General features: G+C 31.1%; 1 protein-coding gene across 1 annotated transcript in view; it reads right to left on the bottom strand.

Annotated features, from left to right (window-relative positions):
- LOC132706246 (LIM/homeobox protein Lhx1) overlaps positions 1 to 8,066 on the bottom strand; it is a 139,350-nt gene extending 131,284 nt beyond the window's left edge. The window contains exon 1 of the mRNA XM_060677461.1: positions 7,731 to 8,066. The gene's annotated coding sequence lies outside the window, so the exon portion shown is untranslated. The remainder of the gene's footprint in view (positions 1 to 7,730) is intronic.
- Positions 8,067 to 25,209: the final 17,143 nt, after the last annotated feature.

The following is a 25,209-nucleotide window of genomic DNA, read 5'->3' on the forward strand; positions in this document are numbered from 1 at the left end:
AAGAGACTGCAAAACGGATTGTTGCAAACAAGCCCATTAAATAATAAACAAATTTGTATATTGAATCTAAGGTGTAACTTTTGGTTGATTCTTAACGAATGGCATTTAAATTAAATTTTAAAAGCACACATTTTCTGTTTCCTTTTTTTTTTTTTTCATCAGCCCGTCATAATAATTATCAAAATTCCTAAATAAATGTGTCGAACGTGAGCTTTTCTAAAAAGAAAATTACTTAATTAAGGCCGCGAAGATAACTAATTTCATATAGGGAAAATTGAACGTATTCTAATAAAAATCGGCACGTTGGCCTTTACTTCTTTTTTTACATAAATTTAATAAACGAATTAAATATAACTCTTGTGCCCTTTTTTGAAAGTTATTAGATCCTTAAAAGTATCGGAAAACCATTGTTTTATCGACAAAATAATGGCTTATTTACCCCCTGACGTAGTTCCAATATTACCGAAAGGAAAGATACCTAGGAAATATGGGGAAATACCAGGACATATGAAGAAATACTGCGAAATACGAAGATATGGAAATATTGGGAAATATATAGGAAATAAAGTGGATATCTCCGACAAGAATATTTTTCCCAAATTGATTAGCGTAATAGACTTGTTTCTAAGAAGTGTTAATAAAATAACAGCTAATAAATGTAAATGTACAAAGAAAAAGAAAAATGTTTTGGGTCAACAATGGATGAATGAATTATGATTCAAGTTAAAAACTCATTTATCATGGGTTCATGGGTTTGATTCTCCATTTACGACATCAAATAATAACAGATCAAGATGTAAACAACTTCATTCGGAAAACCCACTCTTAATATATGACAACTGAAGAACAAAAAGTGTAACATGCATCACACATAATTTTAGTGACCAAACTTATAAATAAATTTATAAAAAATAAATAGAGTGTTACCTTTTGTCAAACAAAAACGCAAAAGCAGCCAATGAACTTGATTTCAATAAATATCAAGAGCGGCACCAAACAGATAAGCGAATATTTCGGAAGTTAAAAAATAGTTTCATCAATTACGGAAATTTCAAAAATTCAAGGCAAAATCAAAACCACTTAAATGAGGAACAGAAAATCCGGAGACTAAAATATTGGAAGATATAACCAGGCATTAGGTAACGCAACAGATGCTGGAAATGGAAAAAGTAAAGTTTTGATTATTTTAAAAAAACAGAAACTCAAGCTATATCGCAACAAAAATTTCCATAAAAGAAGATGCGGTTTCTCAAAAATCGGGCCCTTGACATGTAAGTCGATTTTGCTCTATCCAGTTCAGAAATAGGTTTTTCCTGCTAAAACACTGCAATTACGAGCACGCTGTACATATATACTTTAGCAAAATTAAGACCTTTACGTTTTTTTCTATAACTGAGCTCAAGAATTACCTCCCTTACATGATTAAGGATCAACAGAAATGTTGAGATAGGTTTACCTCTATACAGGTCAACCCAAACTTTTCCAATGCCGAGTTTAAGTAGACATATAAATCATGTGAACACTAAACCCTCCTTTGAAAGTCATGTTACTTGTTTATATTTCCTCTGATAATTTTGCGAATTTTGCCAATCAGAAGTGTTTTAAAATCTGCTTGCGACTTCTTTGATATTTGAAAAACAGATTCAAGTGGGAATTGATTGTGGGTAGATACCAGCAGAGACTTCGGCATTAAATCCTATATTAAGTAGGCCCTAGGCGACCACCATTGAGACACAGATTTTTCTCCGCTCCCCGTTCTCAGTGGAAATGGGTTTTAAACGATAACTTTCGAACCGTTGGAAGTGAACAAGGTAAATTTTCGAGTGTTTTTTGAGCATTCCTATGAAACACACACAAGATATCGACTTGACATTTGGAACATATATGGAGCTTGGTTTTCTAACGAAGCTGGAGGGTCTAAGAAATAATATTATTTCTCGAAAATCATTTACAGGATCGAAAAAAATCTTGCACCAAAAGATCCAAGAGATCTATGCTATTAACTTTTATTCTTGATAATTTACGAAAAATGTACAGGATGCGCCAGGTATTTGTAAAAAACTGAACATTGGGTTCCTCTGATGTTGATAATCGACCTCGACTAGAAGATTATACTCACATTTCTTCACGTATGGACTGCTATTTAAGATTTCCACATATTGTACAGAGCGTTCGGAATATGCTGCGCCTTATTTAGAAATGTCTCAAATTGTAGCTACCAACTTCAAATTCAGAAGAGAAGTAAAATCAGAGCAAGTAATTTTTTTTAAATTGATTTTTTTTGGGCTATTTTGTCTTGCCGGAAAAAACTATTTTCTCTTAAACGCGCAAGATCAGGGGCTATAACATTGGTTTTAATCATTTTTCCAATATATACAGGGTATTTCAATAATAGACAAAAATATAAATATTCGTAAAAAATATGGCTAATTGGTTTAAAAAGTACTACAATTTTTGTATTTACAGATTTGTCTGTCGCATACGCTGCTCGAGATATTTCAAAAAATCCATATGAAAATCGCGCTAATTCTAGACGTCATTTACTATTAGGTTTCAGAAAAAAATTGTTTTGTCGAAAACAATTTACTCTATTGGACAAATTCATGAATCAGGAGACGTGGCAAATTTAGGGCTACCACCTCTAGCTTTATAATTTTTTCGATAACATAATGGGAATGAAAAAAAATCTAAAAGACTATGAAAAATTGTCTTTTTCGTGAATAAATTATTAGCTGTAAATGAAAAACTATGAAACATGCGATAATTTGGTTTAAACAGTATCGTAAACTGTTTGGCGAGAGAGTATCAGGTTTCGTTTTTCTTACGGGATGCGCGAGATATTTGGAAAAATATCATCGCAAATGGTTATTATTTGTACACATTTTTTATTTACCAAACTTCGTCGTCACTTTGAAGTTCGGCGAGACGTGAAAGAAACTTTATACAGGGTGCACGCACAATAAAATTACATCCATTTTGCGAAAGGTTCATATTGGTCCGCGGTCCTGTTGCTAAAGTAACATATTTGCTTAAAATCTTAAATCATTAAAACATTACTCTTGTAATACCAACAATACTAAAAATTCCTCTCTTGGGGATTATTTATCTAAATTTTAGGAGGTGGTTTCACCATCGCACACCGCTAACTATCAGACCGACTAGATATATTTATCTGCTTAAGGAAAAAAAAACGCCCCGGTATTTAACCAATCAACGGCGTCACTTCACTTGGCCGGGTCGCTTTCCGCATACGAAATCTGTGGCAGTCGACCCACGACGGGCATTACGGACAATTAATAGCAGATAACATAATGATTATCGGCGGCAATAAAATTAGCACATGCAAAGTATATAACATTGACCGGCAAGCGTTCCGAATTGATTATCATAATAAAACTATAATGTTTACGCCAAGTAATATATCAACCTTATTGGGTCCGGTATTCGTTTCGTTTTCGCGAAGATCATAACGAAATATTTTCGAAGATTCGAATTTATTTATTTATTTACATTTAAAAACCAATTCATATCAATTAAAACAAATAAATAAATACATGGTTACTCAAAAAAAAGAACAGATTTCAAACACAAAAGATATAAACATGACTCTAACGTCAATGGATAAAGAAAAGTGTAAACTTCATTACATCGGTAAAATTTCCAAGCATGGCCACATTGGCGCTGACGAAAGGTATTGTGTAGTACTCAGGATATTTTCATTAATTCGTCTTATCGTATCTAATTCTAAATCATTTAAATTTTGCGGTTTTTCCTTATACATTTTTGCTTTGAAATATCCCCAGTGGAAAAAGTCCAGTGGAGGAATATCTGGAAATCTACCAGTCCCTGAAATAAAATTTATTATGCAAAAATTGCAAAATGTAAACATTTATTGTTAGTGGATGCTGTGTATGATTTTCTCTCAACCGTCGCTACTCCAATACTCCAATTTTGCTTATTTACATTTAAATAAAACGTGGTCTTATTACTTTTTGGACGGTAGGTAGATTCAATTTATTTACAGACAGATAAAAAATACATTAAATTCATTTCGAAATTAAATTTATGTGCTTATGAAAAGTAACTTAGTATCGACATGTACTATTCGACCCACCCTGTATATTTTCTGTTGCAAAAAATGCGCAAGAAAAAATTATGATGTATGTAATAATACCTAATTTTTAAATCCATTTGCTAAATCCATAGGCTAACACACAGAGAAATTCTAACTTCACCGATCACGAGGTAATTAAAATAAATAGAAAAACTGAAAACTACTTAGAATGTAAATGTAATCTGTAAATATGATGTCCTAAAGTCGGTAAGTAATGAATCAATTCATGAAACACAGAAACTATCAACATACCAACATGTGGTGCGATTACAAATATATCCATAGGAAGGAAAAATAGTTTTATTTTGCGTAACGTTATTTTTACAAAAATTATACCACAATAGTTGCTGCATTATATTGAATACTTCAGAAACTCAGAAACAGTTTAATTTTTCTCAGAATCACTGGTATTTAATCCGCTTAATCATTTCAAAGAATAAGAAGGAAATGACAGAAAAACTTGAGGAAGCAGCAGGGGTAACAATGGGAGTCAGTTTTAAAACAGTATAAGAAATTATGTATTAAAAATAATGATATAATTCTAAGAATGTTAAAAAGTGTAAATGAAAAACCTGCTTAATGTTGTAATAGACAAGAAATTAAAAAACTCTTATCGTCACTTGAAAGTCTTCGGTTACAGTTGATAATGATTCAAGTAAGTTAAGTATCCAAAACACTACGCTTTTCCAGATATTCTTTCAAAACCCAAATAGTTACATTCTATAACTTCTATTTCCACATTTTCCCTCAAATCTTCACTCCTTGGCTCTCCTTGTTTACACCTTTTAGTCTGGTATCACATTGTATTTTTTTGTCCAGGTCCAAGGCTTCGGAATTATGTTTTTTCCTTAATGGTATGTAAAACAAAACACTCACAAGTTATTAGCCTATGATATTTTTGTTAAAAGAGAATATTCTATAAAGCTCTTTATATTTTTTTTCTATTTGGTTTTCGAAATTTTGGCAAAATTAGGATGAAAATAGATTATTTATATTTTATTTACAAGTTACAAATTAAAGATACTAAGTGATATCTTAGTATTGACAAGATTAAAAATTAATCAAATTGTTTTATTATTCTAAATTTGGCAGTGGCAATGCGACCTCCATTTTGTTGAACACATTTTTCGTAAACTCTAAATATATGATTTTAGGTTTAGTTAATAATAGTTCCTGATTTTCTCCGAACTGATCGATTGCCCAAAGAAAAAGTCCACTAATGTCAAGTCTGGGTGTTGGCTGGCCTAGCAATACCTTCACCCTCCATCCGACCCATCGAATGGTCCATATTTAAAATATCAACAATTTAATATGGGGAAAAAAATTGAATTAATAATCTGGAGGGTGAATATTTTTGAAAAAAGTTAATTTCTATTAATAATGAATTTTAAATCCTTTAATTATTAATTAATTAATTTGAAAACCACTTTATTTTTTATAGAAATATCGCTCGGTTGTACTACCGGATGACCCTTTGAGGTAATTCCCATGATAATGACTAGCGATTATCAGCTTTGTAATGCTGCCATTAAAAGGACACCTTGACGAATGGGGCGGAACTTGCAATTGCCACCTTTACACAATAATGACGGACTGATTGTAGGTTTAGGTATGGAAATACGATTACGGTCAAAATTAACGAGACGTCGCAAGTCACGAATATCTAAAAAATTTGGTTTTATCTGATTTAATTTCTGTCGGTGGTCGAACATATGTTTCAGTGAATTCAAAATTGGAGATTTGACGGTAGAGCCACCAACTAGTCCAAAAATCATTATCAACATGATTTTTTTAAATGCAAAATGTGCTCTAGTTTGCGGTTATGCGGGTTCTCAGGTTTTTTCGATTTTAATTCAAAATTTTCGGTTGACTTTTTTAAAGATTAATTAACAGATAATTTGTCACCAGAGGCGGAAAAACCATGATTCTGAACAAAATTACGGCAAACTGAGATATGTTATCCTATAAAAAGATATAATTTTGGGACAAGCAAAGTCTGATAATAATATTTATCTAATAATGCAAGTGACGAAAATTTTTTTTAAAACTCTTTAAAGAGTAGTTGAAATTTTGATGGTTATTTACAGCAAAATTCTATTGTCATAATCAGAAAAAAAATGAATGACGCTGGAGTTCTTCACCAATCAAAAACTGTTTTTTTTTTGTTTCGTGGTTTATTTCATTATTCATTCAGGAAAAACCTTTGCCACTAAAAAACAACGAGAAATATCTATTTGTAGAGATTGTATAACTGATCAATCAGGATGTAGATATTTTTGTTATAAAGAAAAACTTTCATGAAGAATAATATATTTTTCTGAAAAAAATCTGGCGAAAATAAGAAGAAAGAAATTTGAATTAAGAAAATATTTTTAAAATGTTCTTAAAGCAAAATATATTACTTAAAAATAAAATCAGACGTGCTTAAGTTTAAGAAAACTTAAATTTTAGTGAAGAAAACCTCTTTTTTAAATTATTTTTAACCGCCTTAAAAAAGGAAGGGTCAAGTTGAAATTCAATGATACTCTAGAAATTAAATTTCCAGTTAAGGATATATTTCTTCTTAGTTGAAGTCAGCTTATTTCTTTTTACGGACACACAAATATTTTTGCGTAAAATAAGAGTATCCTTTTATAATAATGTATTATTTTGGTGATATGCAAATCATCTTCCAGGCATGCAAAGTAGTTTTTTTTATTTGCGGCCAATCTAGCTTACGTATTAACTTTTCAAAACTTTTAGGAACGTTCGGACTTTACAAATCGCATATCTTTTTCAAAAAAAGACAAGTTGCTTTGTCTGAGAATGGATGTTTTGAGTGAAATCTTATTATTAATTGAAAATTTTCGACTTTCAATGTGAAACCGGTCAACCAGATGGATTTTTAGGAACTCCCGGAGTTTGCAAATAGCATATTTTCTGCAAAAAGGAAAAAACAAGTTGCTTTGAAGAAAGGATTTTAGTGACTTTATTATTGAAAATGTTCAAGTTTCAATGTGAAAACGGATGGTCGCACTTTAAATATCTTCTTCAAAAAAAGACGATTTCGTTGGAGGAACAAAAAATGTATGTGCGACAAATCTTGTTTATTATGGTAAACTTTCTGGTTTCAATGTATAAACGCAAGACTGTGAATTTCCTGTTCCTTTTAAAGAAGGAAAGATTTTTTTAAGTGCGATAAATCTTGTTTATTATTGGAAAACTCCGTAGTTTTAGGGACGCCTGAACTTTAGAAATAACGAGTTGCTTCGTTCGAAAAAGGATTTTTTCATGTGCCAAAAATCTTGTTAATTATTGGAAATTTTCTAGTTTCAATGTAAAAACGGAAAGGTCGGTGGTTCTTCAGCAGCCCCAGGACTAAACAAATCATATATCAATAAAAGATAATTGCTTGCGCAAAATCTTATTTATGAGTGCAAAAAGATCAGTTGCATTTTCGGAAGATAGTGCAAGGCATTTTGTTATTTATTTTTGGAAATTTGAAAACCCCATTAGTTTTCCTGACCTTTTAAGAAGGTATATACTCTGCCATAGGTTTCTCAGTTTGACGAGAGGCTTATTTCTCCGGTTCTACCTTTTATCGGCTCACTTTGTCACCCCGTCATCAAAAACTAACCTATATTGTGTGTTGAGTGCTGAATGTAGCTGGAATTAGGCCCGATGGGCACATGGGGCAGCCCCGCCCGCAACGTCAGGGTCCCGACGGGTGTAATCGCGGGTCCTTCGAGGTACGCCGCCAGGTTGCCCGGATTTCGTTCACACGCGCACACACCAAGATACCCAGACACTCGTTCTATAAATATATTCGAATAAAACGACGGCGGCGATGGCGCGATTTCCTCAAGTCACCCCCGCGCACCCCGACGACCGCGTCACACGGGCCGCGCACGTCAAATTTGACAGGTGTTGTGGCTGTAACAAAAAGCGTTCGGCGAGCACGCGTACCAACCGCGCAAAGTGTCAAAGGCGACTGGTAGCTGACGGAGGCGCTGCCTGCATCCCTACTCGCGATCGATTTTCGGTCCCCTCTTCCGTGGGATACGCCAATCGCGAAGCCCATCCACACCTCTCCGCTGTGGCCACGCCCTCACCTGGGCAGCCATGAGGTTGTGATCTTTATCGCGGAGCCTTTGTCCGTTCTCTCTGGCCTGTCGACGTTCTTATGTTGATCCGTGCATCGCCTACTGAGATTTTTTTCGCCGCTACCGTTTTTCGCGTGGGATTCGTTTTTTGTCGCTGTTACGCGAAGAAGGGAGAGGTCGGGATGTTTTGGGGGTTCGATGTACCCTGGAAACGAGGAGAGCAGACTTGTTTTTATTTACTACGAGATGCCAGCAAAATTCTACAAAAAAAAATTGACTTATTGTATGTTGCGCCCAAACTACTTCTTCTCATACCACGTCCTCATTGAACGTTTTCAATAAGCATCTCCCAATAGTGTTGCGCTTGATTTCTGGAACCATTCCCGTAAGTTCCGAAACCAAGGTTCTGGTCTGCATTCAGGCTTTTATATTTTTTGCATAATTAAGTCTATGACATTAGCTGCTTAACAAAATATGCTTTGAGGACAGGTACTTTCCAGATTGTCTAAAAACTGACATTGTCACTCCTATTTATAAAGACGGCGATAGAGAAGAACTTCCGACCAATCACACTTATTATAAAAACAATGTTCTAGGCAGTTTGGTTTTCGAGAGGGGCAACTCATGGCTTCCTAGAGAAAATATGTGATGGTATAGATTCGAGTAAGCGGGACTTGTGCATATTAATAGATCAATGTGATTTGAAGGGAAGGGTGCAGGGCGGTGACTTATGCAGTCCGACAGGATAGCGTGCTCGGTCACTAGTTCAAAATAAATAGGAACTAAAAGTTCAGATTTTCACGAAATTATATATTTTGACATGACAATTGTTTCGACAACAAAGTGTCTTTAAGAAATGTAATATTTACAAACTACCTGGTTCTATATATTCCGAAAAATAAAAATAAAACCTTAATTAATGTTGTTGTGAGAATTTAAGTTCAATAAAGAAGAGGTGTTTAAATTTAATTGATCGTTAAGCAATACATTTGAATGTCTCATTTTGTTAATCTCCATTGCTTCCAATAAATTTAATTTTCTACTTTTGTGGCTGTATGTAAAATGTCAAAATTGTCGTCAAAAATGTGTTTTTCTGTGTTTAAGTGTGTAGCTTAATTAGAATCCAGACTATTATTTATAAACGCTCTTTTATGTTCGTTAATGCGTTTCGTTCATTTTCAATATAAATTTTAGGACAAGATCCGCATTTCAACCTGTAGACACCTGATTTTTGAGATTTTGGACATTTCGTTTTACAGTTTTCCAAATATTTTCCTATTTTGTTGTTAGTTCTGAAAGCTATTTTTAAACCACATTTTGAGAAATGTTTTGAAACTTTTTCATTAGGTTCTCCTATGTATGTAATTGTTTTAAATTGTTCGTGTTCTGTATTAGGTTTCGGATAAATAGAGTTTACTGTTGTCTGGATTTGTTTTTTTATTTATAATTTTATCTATAATGGACGGATTGTAGCCGTTGTTCAGCGCAATTTGTTTAATGATATTAAGTTCTTTGTTGTAATTTTCTGTTGAAAGTGGCGTATTAAAAGAGTTAAATGCAGCTATTTTGTGTGTATACGGGTGATTTATTGAACTTAAATTATCACAACAACATTAATTAAGATTTTATGGTCATTTTTCGGAATATATAGTACCAGGTAGTTTGTAAATATCACATTTGATAAAGACACGGTGTTGTCGAAACAATTGTCATGTCAAAATATATAATTTTGTGAGATTCTGAACTTTTAGTTCTTATTTATTTTGATAAATGGATTTTCATCAAGTAAAGGCGACCTCAGTTCAACGCTACTGTTCACCCTATATATAAATCTTCTATATTTAAACACAAACGATAAAATAGTAAGTTTTGCTGTGATTCTTTGTGAGGGAAAAAACTGACAGCAGTTAAAAATAGATGCAGGGAAAGATTTTAAATCGATGAAATCACGGTTTCTGCACCGTTTACATAGATAGATAGGTAGATTTATTGTTAACTATTTTTGTAAAAAGTACATTATAGCAGGTCATAGTAATAATATTGTACAATATTAAAAATACAGTTTAAGTATAAAAAGTAAAACAATTAAATATTAACACTACGTTACAATATAACAACAAATACAAATAACAATACATTTTAAATAAATAAAAAAAAGAACAAAGAGACAAATATAAAAACAGTAAAAGAGGTAATATATATTTCATAAAGTATGTTTAATTTATTTTTTGTCAAAAACAAAAATTGCTATCAAGGTATTCTTGAACGGGATAAAAACACTGACCGAGCAGTTATTCTTTCATTGTTGTTTTAAATTTTTTGTTGGAGAGCATTTTGATAGCGTAATTCAAGGAATTAAAAACAGATTTCGTTAACTTATGTAGCGGGATAGTGATCAAATCAAATCTTAAATTCTAAGAGTGGTTTTTACTGGTGGATGGCAAATTTGATTTTTTATGATGAACTTCTATTTCTGTGTCTCAGAAAGAGGGGCCTGCGGTGGGTACGATAATACACACCACACATAACCCTAACTGCTCTCTTTTACAATCTAAACATTATCTAACACATTAAACTGTAACAAAATTCGATAAAGTATTTGGAAATAATGTTGGACAGACAGATATGAAATGGGACCTGCACATGAAATATGTTTGCTATCTAAAATTACATGTCTTAGGGACTTTCTAGATATAACGCATTTAAATTGGAATGTCTCATTGGTGTGTAAAATTCATGTTTAAGAAAATTAAAACTCGTCCAACTGAATACTTTATAAGGAAAGTAATTTGTTGGATATACAGCTATACTGCCATATTATCTTGAATAATAATCACAAAGCAACATAGATATGGAATCCATGAGATATGAATACAATAAAAGAAAAAAATCAATTTATCCCGAAAAACGTTTTTATAAGTATGCTCTCCGACTTTACAATCGATTATCAGAACAAATAAGATGTATCAGAATGTTTCATAAATACAAATCCTTTGTGAAAGAGTGGATTTTTGAGAGTGGCAGGGCTATGTTTAGTGATCTCTTGGACTTGAAATATGCCAGATAACAGAATTGTGTTAAGAAATTGTAATAAATTACATTGATGGATTCTCTGTTTTTCCTGGACAGATTTTGTATGCATAAATGGTAAAAAAATCTGCATGTGGCATTTAATTTACATCCGACCTTTGTGGTGAATGGTGTCTCTGTGACATCTTTTCATTAGTCTGTTCTTCGCGTATCTTTAGTTAAGAAAAATTAAAAAATTAAATTCTATTACTTATATTATATAATATTATATTATATTATATTATAATGTGTAAACAAAATAAAACAAATATGAATTCGAAAGTCCATCACTGACAAACATTGATTTGCTTCTGTGGATTTAAACGGTTATTTGGTTTATCTTGTGAAACTGAAATTATAATAATAAATGATAAGTTATTTAAAAATATTTGTACATTTTTATTTTGAATAAACTTATGTTATTATTATATTGAACGCATGTGTAAAATATTTTTTTTAATTTTGACTATTTCGGGTTATTGCCTTAAGCGACTCTACCAGCTCATGCGCAGCAGTCTGCGGTATACCCACACCTCAAAAAATTGGAGTTTATTTAACAGTCTCCGTAAGTATTCAGCTTTCCACTCAGGACATCAATGACATTTTGTGAGTTTTTTTAAGGCTACTTAGAATTGTCTTCATCACGAAGACGATTTCTTTGCTTATATTTCAGTTATTATTAATGTTAGAAAAAAATAAAGAACTCTACTACCACCTTAACTAACTACAAAAATTCTTTATTCTGCTCGCGAGCAGAAGAATTGGTTTGAAAAACTTGTACCTTACAAGAAAATATTCAAATTTTTGTTCAACATACAGAACATTTTATTTGCAAGTGTAATAAGTATAAAATCATAATATCAACTTTTTGACATGTACCCTATACGGAGTTAAGGCTGATAAAACAACGTCAAAACAAAGAAATTCACATTCCTCGACAAAGTAGCTATAAAACTGTTAAATTTCCGCAAAACTTTAATCTTATTTTTGTTTTGTTTCGAAATTCGGGTACAAAAGAGGGAGACCAGTGAATCAGTACAAAGCTTCAAAAACCTAGTTCGGTTTTGTTGTATTAGTTCTAGTATCCTTGCTAAAAATGTCTATTTTCGTAGTTAGGATACCAAACGATATTAAAGATGAAATTAAAATGTTATCATTTATCTTTATTACTTACTTAAAATACATTCGAATTGCCAGAGCCAGAAAGTGAGGTTTTAGGCAGATATCTGTAGGTTTGATGCCGTTTTCGTAACAATATGGAAGCGGAAAAGATTATTTCGACCGGGCTCGAACTTTTGTCCCAGAACGAGGGATTTTAAGCTATCTGGAATTTTTATTTTAGTTACAAAAATCTCGGAAAAACCGACTTTAACTGAAATCTAAAAGGGTTTTTATGTTTTTACGTTGATATCTGCAAGTTTAAGGTAGATTTCGCTACAACCAGTGGCGGAACAGCTGTCATTCAGACTTTTTGATTTGATTAGCAGGTTTGAAATATTTAGTATTCAGTAGTGGTATACCGTATTTTTCTTAGTTCTTTATGAGTCTATTTTTCTGGGCACTGGATTACGAATATTAAACAAATTTCAAGTAATTTAAACGGCAGTCACGAGGCTTTGTTGGACTTTGACTGTGGTCTAAAAACCAAATTTTTTTTCATGGTTATCTTGATAATTGTAAATGAATTATTTATTATTCATCTTTCAAATAGTTTACCCCATTTTATATACTATTTTATTACCTAAACACATAAATAGTTGATAAAATTAGTTAGTCTGCAATAATTATTGATTAGTGATCAAGAGTAAATTTAAATGGAAAATAATTGACAACAGCTAAGGACGTCAAAACATAAAAATATGGGGTAATTTAGCGGCCTTCAACGGAATTGTTATAAAAAATAACATTGTAGTTTGATTTTTCAATATAACAATATAAAATATAATAAATAATAAATTATTTCGTAAATTCGACATTAATAACAATGCGTAAAGTGGAATATTTTCCCAAAATCCAACTTTTTTTTGGGCGTGAAATTATTTTTATCATATTTCAAATCAGGATAAAGATATTCAGATGCGATTTTCACTGGGTAGTTGGGCCCTTCTTTGAGTTTCTAATGACATAAGAAATCATAAGAAAACCATATCGCTGCACTTGGAGCGAATACCATTAAAGGAAAATGGTTTGAAGTTATCACGGTTTTAAAGCAACTCATTTTGACTATGGCTAATATTCGAAATGTTTGTAAAAACAAACTTTTTAAATTGAAAATGACAATTTTAGAACTGAAAAATTATTTCCAGCATTTCCTTTTTTGTAGAATTGTACCTCGCTACCCTTACTGACTTAGATAGGCAAGTAAGTACACGAATATAAGTAAAGTTATAAAATAAGATACACAAACGTATTTCTTAAAAATGTCAAATGACACAAGTTTCTTAAATTACTTTTTCTTTATTTTATTTTCATTTTAACATAATAGCGTTATTCTGGACTTCGCATTATATTTTAAAATTCCTAATAATATAATTTTTTGTCATAAAAAAAATTGGTAATTTTTTATAGAAAAAATACCGCTATGGAAAGTAATAATAGAATTCCCGAAATTATTTAAGACCAGTTTCTAAGTTTCTAAGTTAAAACTACTATCTGGACAAAATTCGGGTAAATGATCTCCTCATCCGAATATCCCGAACTTAATGATTAAAATTTACAAATTAAGATGTATCGTGGATAGTACGTTTTTTTAAATTATAATATTTATTACAATTTATCTATTTTCATATTATTTTTACTTCTATAAATAAGTCCTTATTTATAGAATAATTAATACCTCAATTATCTGAATATTTAATAATATATTGTGTCGGTCCAGAGACGTTGTAAAGAATATATTTGTTATTCTAATAATCTACCTGTAGTAACGCCACTGACACATTGCTCTCATTCACATCTTCCTAATGCATGCCAATTAGTGTGATAAGTCTTAAAAATTGAAATATGGGATTTACCGGAACCCGCATTGCAATTTTTCAATTATTATCGATTAACGATAATTATAATAATTAATTTATCGATTTAATTAATTATTTTCTAATCCAATGACGTATAATGAAATCCGTTTGATAAGTATTCTTCAGAAAATTTCAAAAATTTTTCGAAAGAATGTACGAATTTTTTATTGCAAACAATATTGTTCCACTTACGCAATGTGGTTTTAAAAGAGAATCCTGGAAGACGAGTAGCATTGCTTAATGTATTGGATGATATTCTTCGAGCGCATCATAAGAAAATGAGTACCGTTCTTGTGCTGTTAGATTTCTGGAACGCTTTCGATTAATAGAATCATCAACTTCTAATATCAAAGCTATAATATGATGGATTTTCTAATGAATCTTTTCTTCTTATCCATTTGAGTTCCTCTATTATTTATTGTGTCTGCTTCAGATATTTTAATCACCATTAACTTTGTGTAAAATTCAAGCGCTTCAAAAGCTATAATCTTAAGTTAAACTTTACCATTTCTTCATCAATTCTTATGGGTAATAAAAATAAAATGAATAGGATCAAAAATTCTTTAAATATTGCTTAGCACGGTGCTTAACTTTGTTAATAATGTTAAGAACATTTGCATTTGTTTAGTTAGAGAACTAAGATTTAAGGAACATTTAAAAGCAATGGACAAATTTTAGGTCAAAAGTTAAGGAAACAGTTGTGCGAGTCCCTTGTCTTATCAAATTTTAATTATTGTAATTTTGTATATGGTTTTTGTGTAGATAATGAAAGTGAGTGTAGAAGTCAAAAAATTCAAAAGCAATGTGTGCGCTTTGCGTCTAATTTTTATAAGTAGATTGGGTGACTTAGGATGGAGTCTCGTAGAAGACTACATTTCTTAACTTTTTTAATATATAAACGATCCCGATACTCTGTCCTCGTTTAGGAAACGAATAATGTTTAGGCTCAAAACAGGAAGTTATGACTAGGAAATTTGTAACAATCATCGGAGTGCCATGTTTCGGAGAAGTTTTTCGTATAATGCGGTAAAATATTATAATCCAATATCTAATAATCTAAATTGCATTACGTTTAAAATTAAATATAAGAAAGAATTACTGCATCTACGGAATTTGCTGTAGAGATTTGTCTTTTTTTTTTTTGTTCAGTTTGTCTCAGGCATTTTTTATAACCATGCTTTAAAAATATGTAGCTTAGATAGGACGTTTACATCAATTTCTATTTTAATTTTGTTGTTTACTATTGTGCTGGTTCAGTAAAGTAACTAATTGTAAGCTAAACCGCGCTAGTCGCCGGTACGACTAATTGGTTTCTGTGTTGTATGCTTTATTATGCCATTATCTGAAGTAAAAGTCGTTTATTATTATTATATTATAATTATATAATCTTTAAGTTGTCCACCTTATTTAATGATCCCTGTCATTGCAAATATAGTAAACTCCGGTTATGAAGTATCCTCTAGGGGCCAGAAAATGAGTACTCTATAAGCGGAAGAACGCCATAAAAAAACATAAAAAATTTATGTAGGTACGTACATATTTTAATTTTATATAAAAATAGAAAACTAAAAAACATCAATATAGGTACTAAAAAACGAAAAAACTAAATTACCTTAAATAAAAACTTATCTATCTATATGAATTTAACAACATACAAATAAAAATACATACCTTATTCGTTTTGAGCAAAAAAATTTGTCATTTTTTCTGAATACAAATTCCATATTCTCGATGTGCTTCTCAACCTTCTTGCATAATATCATCAGTTACATTATCAGTAGATTGTACAAAATTTGTAATAATTTTAGCGACACGTTGTTGTTGAACATCATCGTCGCTTTTGTTACTAGAGCTTTGAGGATCATTTGGCTGTAGAACTTCAGTAATAATATCATTATCCGTTAATAACTCCGTTGTTATTAAATTATCATCAACAGTTGGGAAGATATCCAGCTCAGGAAGGTACATTTCAATGTTGGTTAGATGTTGGACGCTATTGCCCAACCAATTACTTAGGGGAACCTCCCGTCGTCGCCCCAGAGGGAAGTAATCATCGGAATCAAATTCATCTTACGATGTTATCAGACCTGCATGTCGAAAGCAGTTTGAAGCAGTGGTTGAAGTAACATCATTCCAAGATTGTACAAGTAATTTTATTTTCAAATGACTGGATCCAACGATACAAAAAATATCGGCGGTAAGCCGTAAGGCATTTTATTATGCCCTGTTCCATTGGTTGGACGACTGACTCTAATCTGATATTTGAAAGGATTACATTTTTTGGATGAGCTGCACAATTGTCAGATTGCAGAACTGGACTACTTATTGCAATACTTTCGCATCTTCGAACTTGAAACCATCTTAAAAGAGCTTTATCTAAATCGAACGTACATGATTTCTAATTTTTTTTATCCTGTGCGATTTAGTTACTTGCTTTCTTGATCTTTTCGCGATTACTCCAAATTCTAGATATTGTTCTTTTTGCCAATTTCTTTTGTCAAGCAATTTCCGCCACTCTCATTACTTCGGATAATCTCTATCTTTTCTTTCACAGTTAAAGACTTGCGCCGATCCGCCATTTTAACAATAAACTCAAAAAATCGGTCAGCGCACCTTTCCATAAAACAATAAATTGGAAACTGTCGGTCGGACACGCACGTTTCAGGGAAAACTTTGCAACTGATTACTGAAAAATCACCGATTTTTTCGGGGAACCACCGCTCGATAATCGGGTTTTGGCGTACACTCGTACTTTAAAACCAGCACAATAGGTGAAAATATTCTACTTTATAACCGTAGTAGAACTTATATGTGGTATGTAATATCCGACCCTACTGAAGAATTAAAATATTATAATTTTGTTGATACAGGGTGCAACAAAAGTGTCGCCTACTACATCAACTTTGTTATTTTAAATGAAACACCCTGTATATATCGACATTTTTGGAATCCTTGGTTAAAATAAAGGTCACTTTCTTAAAAAATTCCAAATCGAACTTTGTATAGTTTAAGCATAAATTGAGGTAATGTGTTTTTTTCATATTTTGGTTGCCCCATATAAAATTGTTGTAACGCTGCCGATCCAGATATTGAAACGAAAATTTAACCACAGATTATACAGGGTATCCCAAATAGGTGGTGCCGTTTTTGCGAATTCAATTAACAAAATTTTTATTGAGATATCAATTTGAGATATTCGAGGTTTAAGATAAAACCTTCTTAAATTTAAAGCTGTCAGCATTCAGTCACTTGTTGGTAGACATGAACCTACTTTTTTTTATAGATATAACACTCCAGATATACTAATGCAACCTATTGCTAACTATATAGATTTAATAAAACAGAATTCATATTTAAAGAAACATTTATTGGTTAATTATCTAGCTTGATTGAAAATACCAAATATTAAAAATAAGTAATTAAAGTTATAGGCTAAATACCCAAGGTAACAAATTTGAATAATTAAATAAAAAAAAAGGTAACTAAAAAGTGATCGTTAATTCGGTCCATAAAGTTTAGTTAAAAATGTTCGTCTTAAAATGCTCATTTTATTTGCCATCAAAACAATAAATAAATATCAAAATATTTAAAAATGTAGTTTTGGCTATGACATCACAAACTTTTTTTGGAGCTTTATGTTTGTTTTTGTTGTTTTTCATATTTCTAATGAAAAAGTTCATAGTTGTTTATAGTTAGTATATATTTTCTTTGGATTTTTAAAAAGTTATAGTTTTTTGGTTAACCTATAAATTTTAATTATTTATTTTTGTTAGTAGGTATTTTCAATCAAACTAGATAATTAACCACTAAATGTTTCTTTAAATATAAATTCTGTTTTATTAAATCTGTTAAAATGTGTAGCATTGTTCTCAAAATCTCCACGTATTAATGGACACCATGTATTGTTAGCAATAGGTTTTATAGGTATATCTCGAGTATTATATGTTTAAAAGAAGTAGTATGATGTCTTTGTTGTTTAAAAAATACCTAATATTGCCAACAAGTGACCTAATATGGGTAGATTTAAATTCCACAAGAATTTATACGGGCGTTATATTAAACATCGAATATCTCAAAAAGTAAGTAACATTTAAATATAAGATAAATTACAAACTTACCTTGTTTTCTGTACTAGAATTGACATCTGAATAAAAATAGAGATTTTGTTAATTGAATTCGCAAAAACGGCACCTCCTATTTGGGACACCCTGTATAAGCTAAGGCACATCTGTCAAACTGATCGAGTTAGTCCTCTTATCTCCTTAGTCTGTGGTTAAATTTTCATTGGATCAGTAGCGTCACAACACAATTTTATATGCGGCAATCAAAATATGGGAAAAAAAACATAACCTCAATTTCTGCCTAAACTGTGCAAAATCCGAATAGAAATTTCTTAAGAATGTGACCTTTATTTTAATTAAGGATTACAAAAATGTCGATATAAATAGCGTATTCCATTTAAAATAACCAAGTTGATGTCGCAGGGGACACTTTTGGGACACCTTGAATCAACAAAATTATAATAGTTTAAATCTTCAGGAGAGTCCAAGAAACTTCTGTATGAAACTTTTTTTCGTATCTCCTATGGGTTTCCAGATCGTATAGTAGGTCGTTTTATTTGGCACACGGTGTACGTTATAAACAGAGTTTACTGTATACATTCTATTACTCCCTCATTTTAACAAACCAAATATAAATGATTATTTCATATTAGCTATATTGCCGCGAAGTTTTTGGATCTTGATAAAATTCAATGAGTTGGTGGACGGAATCCTTTTCAAATATAATTCGTCTAACATCGATAATTAACGCGCTAAACAATATCTATATTATTGTGGCTTGACTAATTGGGCGTGCTCTTGTTCCATGTTAAATGCTACTCTCTTTGCGTGTCTACAACATTGCCGTATAATTAAATTAGAATTAATGTTTCCCTAATGCCGTTTTTGAGTCGCCGGACCTATAATTTAAAATTATATTTTTCTCACTCTTAATTAGCGTCAACTGTTATATATTTGAAAAAATATGAATGAAGTTCATGGTTAAGAATGAGGATTGAGATTTGCTCTTTTCTTTTTGCTACGAGCGCCACTTTTATTTTCTTTCCCAAAGATTTTATAAAAAAAAACTTTATTTGGAAAAATAATACAATAATACTAATGGAAGCCTTTTTATTATTATTTCTACATGTCAGCATAATATGATATGTAATAACGGCGATACATGACTAATGGCGATGATTCATAATACGAGTAATCAGAAATGGCCATATAAACAAATTCTAGTGCAAATTTTAACGCAATTCCGCAGTGAGAAGACAACTAGTAGTTCACCAGTCAACGTCTTGTACACAGGGTGGCCCAGTAAGGACAAGTAAAGAGATGCGATTATTGGGGAATCGGGCCGAACTCGGAATTATTAAATAAATTGGCCCAGACTTAATGCTGAAAATTATTTTGCAATCTGTTAAATGGCCGCCAGGGGGTGTAAGTGGTATGTGGAAATTTAAAATCCGGTTTTTTGAATGTTAAACATAGCTGTGTTTTTTGCTCTCTCTCTCTCTCTCTCTCTCTCTCTCTCTCTCTCTCTCTCTCTCTCTCTCTCTCTCTCTCTCTCTCTGTGCAAGGAAAGTGAGGGATGTTTCTTCAACCAGCCATAATTTTAATTAACTCTGAGTCTTCAACAAAAGAAAAACTGAAAAAAAGTTGTAATATCATTAGATGTCAGTGAAAACCGCATCTCTAATACTGTACTAAATACACCAATGCACCAAATAATTTATTTCTAGGATGCCAAATGATATTGGGAATCACATTAAAATTTTACACATTCCTACGTTTCGACTTGATTAGCAGTTTTCAAATATTTGGTACCAATCAAAACTAATCAATGAAATTATCAGTATTTTTCGTCGTTCCTAAGGATTCTTTACATCGTAATCTTGATAATTATAAATGAATTATTTCGGTAAAACAATACATTTTATTCATTTTTTCAATGATTTTCCACATTTTAATAATTAAATCAATCAATGGATAATTAGGACCTAGCTAATGATTAAGCGCAAATTTTAATGGAAATAAATACTAAATAATAAATACTAATAATACTAAATAATTCATCAATAAAACAATCATCTTCAAAATTATGTATTTTTTATAAAATCACAGCTTGGATAGATATATAGACAATTTAATAGAAAAAATTATGCAGAGTACTATACAGGTAAAAATAAAAATGATAATTTTACATTAATTAATTAATTAATTATAACATTAATTATCAATTAAATTTAAAGTATAAATCTTGTTTATATTTAACACATTTGAAACGCGTATAAAAGAAATTCCATGTGTTTGTGAAAATTCGATTTGACGTTATTGATATATTCTGAAACTGAAAAAAAGCCGCTCAGTATGAGATGGTCTTTTATATTTTTTGTATTGACTGAAGTTAAGCACTTTGATATTAGCCGAAAATCAGTTGTCAAGCCAATCGAATTCTGGCACAAAGTTATGGTTATTTCTTATATTGTGAAATTATTCGTGAGGCCTGTCTAAGTCTGTATTTTGTACGTAGTTACAAAGTAGAGTTAAAATTTGTAAAGAACTTCCTTTCGGTAAGCAAACCCAGGGGGAATACGAAGACACTTTCTTTGCCCGTCCAAATACCTCAACGAAATATTCAATCATCGTAGAAACATCTATTTTTCGTCACACTCTTCTTATTGCCGATGAACAACTTATCTAATATATCAACGTCTTTACTGTTTTTAATCCAAAATCTTTCTCTTCAATTATTATCTCTTCCTTTCTTCTTTTTTGATTGAAAAGAACATACTGCTCTACAAGTAGATCTGACATCTGTTTGATGATGATGACTATTTGCCTATATTAAGTCGAAATTTTTGGTCAGGGCAGTTCGTAAGTCCACGGGGCATCACGTAACCCAGCAATCGCGTCGCAAATGAAGGTGCGAGGACAATCAAGTGGAACAAAATGTAGCACCGTAGTCGACCGATGGAAATTATCGCGTCCCGACATTTTATTCCCATTTCGAAAAAGTACGACGTAATAACAGCCTTTCAGGCAAGTATGCGCGGCGGTCGTAAATTCAGAAAAAGGGGATGGACCCGCCGCTTCCTCCCGACGACCTTTCGGACCACTCCCACACACCTTTTCGTTATTTACAACGCAAATATCTCATAATTCTCCGGTTTTGATTTATCGACCCATTTTCTTTCGCTTTACGGAGAATCAAATAATTTTTGTCTCTCTTTCTCCTCCGAAAACCGGTTACACCGCTGATCCAGCGTTTTGACGTTGACGTTTATTTACTGTCTTATGACGTCACCGAATGGGAAAAAGCTCTCATCGCAAGTAGGGCGTTCGCAGAAATATAATTCTTCATGATGTACCATTTTCGATGTGCATATGATATGATACAATTTGCACATTGCCCCTACATTTTTAAGACTTTAAAAATAAGGATTTTTTTGAGTGGAATTTCATTGTGGCAATTTAGTAGCTGTCTTCGGTATTTAATCAAGGTCTATTACAAAATACTGTAAATATAATTACCAAATACTGGACTGGACTCTCCAAGAACTAAGTTGGAAGATATATTTAGTAGTTTGTTGAGTGTTAGATTTTCATAAGTGAAATTTCAAAAACACAATAAGAAAAAGTCATAATTCTGTTATTCTGTTATGTGTTAATGTTAATCTTAATGCAGAGGTACATCTAAAAAGTGATAAAAACAAGGGACCTGGTGTTTGGTAACTGAACAGTACAAATTAAACATTTTATTATGTAATTTTCGCAGTACAGTTATTAAACACGCTGTTTTTGTATATTCCGAGGGCTGATGCAAACCAAACTCCAACAATTTTTATAAGAAACAGAAAAATGCGCGAAAATGCAGGGAACTTCTGTTAATTTTACTAGACGTAACCTTTCTTTTTTCTAGATTGTAGTTTTTTAGAATTTTAGAATTTAGTCATTAATTATTCAAAAATATTAACTACACTGTAAAGGCAAATGCTATAAAATCACAACAAAAATTGTTGGTTCGGCCAGCAAAAATCAAATTAAATTTACATTTGACATGTAACTTTACATAATTGTAAATTGTAAATGTAAAAAAATATAGAAATGTAGTTTTTATAAATTTGATTTAAAATTAAAACAAAACACCAGCAAATTTGTTGTAAACACAGTAAGTAGTAAATTTAACAAAAAATTACAACATCATATATAATTTGTATAATGTTTTTAAATAGAATGTAACATTTGTACACAAAACAAGATTTCTTGTATTAATTGTGAGAGTTCTGTAAATTTACCCTGGATTTGCAATAACGACTATGTGAAAACGTCTGATTTTTACGATAAAAATACCCTAATTTTACATAACTAACCGTAACGTTTATTCTTATTTACCATGTCGGTAGTATTGAATTATATATCTTTTTTCCCTTGAAAATAATAACCGTTGATTAACAAAAACTCTAAAAAATAATTAAGTAAAGTATTCAGTAAGTAAAAAAGAACGAATTAGGATAATGGGATCATAAAAAATCGTCCAAAATTCTTCTTGGTTTCGCATTTTGATTAAAATGAAAACAGTGTAAGTGTTTTTGAAGTAATGTATGCGCGGCTTTTCATCAATATTATTTTTTTCTTTCCCTTTAATATTCCTACATTTCTTTAGTTTAAAATATGTAAGTCAAATGTAGTAGATGAACAAATACACAATGTGTTTTTCTTTTAATATATAATTTATTTTTAACAGATTATAAAAACAAAATTTCTCTTAAAATAAAATTATTATTTTTATACCTAAATAAAAAATAATCATTTTATTGAAATGAATAAACCTGTTAGCACAAAAAAAAGTTATTGATGTTTTTAAAAAGTTTAACTTTCTTTTGAGGCCCCCAGTTATCCAATTATCAATAAGTTTTACAGTACTTTTAATTTTAAAGCTACTTAAAATGTAATATAAATTTGAACTAAAACTTTTATGATTTATATTTATTACAGGAACTAAAAAATAAATAAAAAAAATAAAAACATATTTTCTTAAACTAAAATTATTAAAATAATAATAAAAAGAAAATTTAATTGTTCACCTTTGCTTCTGAAATTGCTGTCACTGAGTGTTCTCCTATTCGTGCTCCCACTCTTTTTTGATGTAGTAAGGTCCCACATCAAACAAAAATGTAAATATAACAATTTAAAACCTTTACTGATATTACTTACTTGATCCGAAGAAAATTTCTTTTTTTTTTAATTCTTTTCCTCATAAAAAGTTGTAGGGTATTCTACATGAATTATGAGTAAATTCGACAATGGATTTTAAAAAAATTAAAAAATTAACTTGGTATCCAGAGCTACTTTTTGACCCACCCTGCATATTTTATATTTATTGAGCTTGCTTGTATTTTTCTAGAAATGCAAGACCTCATTTTCAAATTAGCAGTTTTTTTTCTTTAAATTAAATTTAAACAATTAAATAATTAATTTAAATTATTTTTTTTTAATGCCTACTATTTAAAAAAAAAGTATTTTGTGAAAAATCGAAGAGAATTAAAACACCTTGCAGCATTAACCGGTATACGCTGATTATTTTTTAAAAATCTCATTATTCGAGAAGTTTTCCTTATTTATTGTTCCGCTAACCAATCAAAACTAATCAACGAAATTATCATTATTTTTCATCGTTCCAAAGATTGTTTTCATAGTAATTATAAATGCATTACTTCAGCCAGAAAATATTTTTCATTCATTTTATGAATGATTTTCCACATTTTATTACTTAAATCTATCAATTAGGACCCAGTTAGTGATAATTTAAAAAAATTGCGTCGCATTAAAAAAAACTTGGTATCGAGAGCTACTTTTTGACTCACCCGGTATATTTTAGATTTGGTACGTTGGCGTGCACCTTTTTTGAAATGCATTATTTCATTTTTAAATGAATTTGATCCATATTTTAGCCGTTGACGGTATATTTTTTTCTTTAAATTAAATTTAATTAATCAGTTAATTACATTAAGTCAATTTTTTGAACGCCTTCTTTAAAAAAAAGTTTTTTGTGAAAAATCGAAGAGAATTAAAACACCTTGAGGCATTAACTAGTATACGCTGATCGCGCAATAATTTTTTAAAAATCTCACTATCCGGACAGTTTTGCTCATTTATTCATTCGCTAACCAATCAAAACTAATCAATGAAATTATCAGTATTTTTCTGCGTTCTAACGATTGTTTTCATAGCAATCTTGATAATTGTAAATGAATTATTTCGGCCAAACAATATTTTTCATTCATTTTTTGAATGATTTTCCACATTTTATTACTTAAGTCAATCAATTAGGACCAAGTCAGCGATAATTTAAAAAAAATCTGTCGTATCAAAAAAAAACTTGGTATCGAGAACTTCTTTTTGACCCACCCGGTATTATTTATATTTAGTACGTTTGCCTGCACCTTTTTTGAAATGCAATACCTCATTTTTAAATGAATTTGATCCATATTTTACCCGTTGACGGTATATTTTTTCTTTAAATTACATTTAATTAATAAGTTAACTAAATTATGTTAGTTTTTTTAACACCTACTTTAAAAAACAAACTTTTTTGTGAAATATCGAAGAGAATTAAAACACCTTGCGGCATTAACTGGTATACGCCGATCGCGCAATTATTTTTTAAAAATCTCATTATCCGAGGAGTTTTCCTCATTTGTGTTTGACCGTTCGCCGACGTTTCGCCATTAAATCCGTATAAGGCTGTCGCGCGTTACGACGCGGCCGTAAAGAAGACGAATAAGATTTTAAATTAAAAATGGTATGCAAAGGTCCCTAAAAAAAGAAACCGCGACATAAAAATATTTTCTTCTGATGCGTGCAAGCAAAGCGTGTCC

Source organism: Cylas formicarius, unplaced genomic scaffold (genome assembly GCF_029955315.1).
Source record: "Cylas formicarius isolate icCylForm1 unplaced genomic scaffold, icCylForm1.1 PGA_scaffold_8__14_contigs__length_24414737, whole genome shotgun sequence".
NCBI classification, from domain to species: Eukaryota; Metazoa; Arthropoda; class Insecta; order Coleoptera; family Brentidae; genus Cylas; species Cylas formicarius.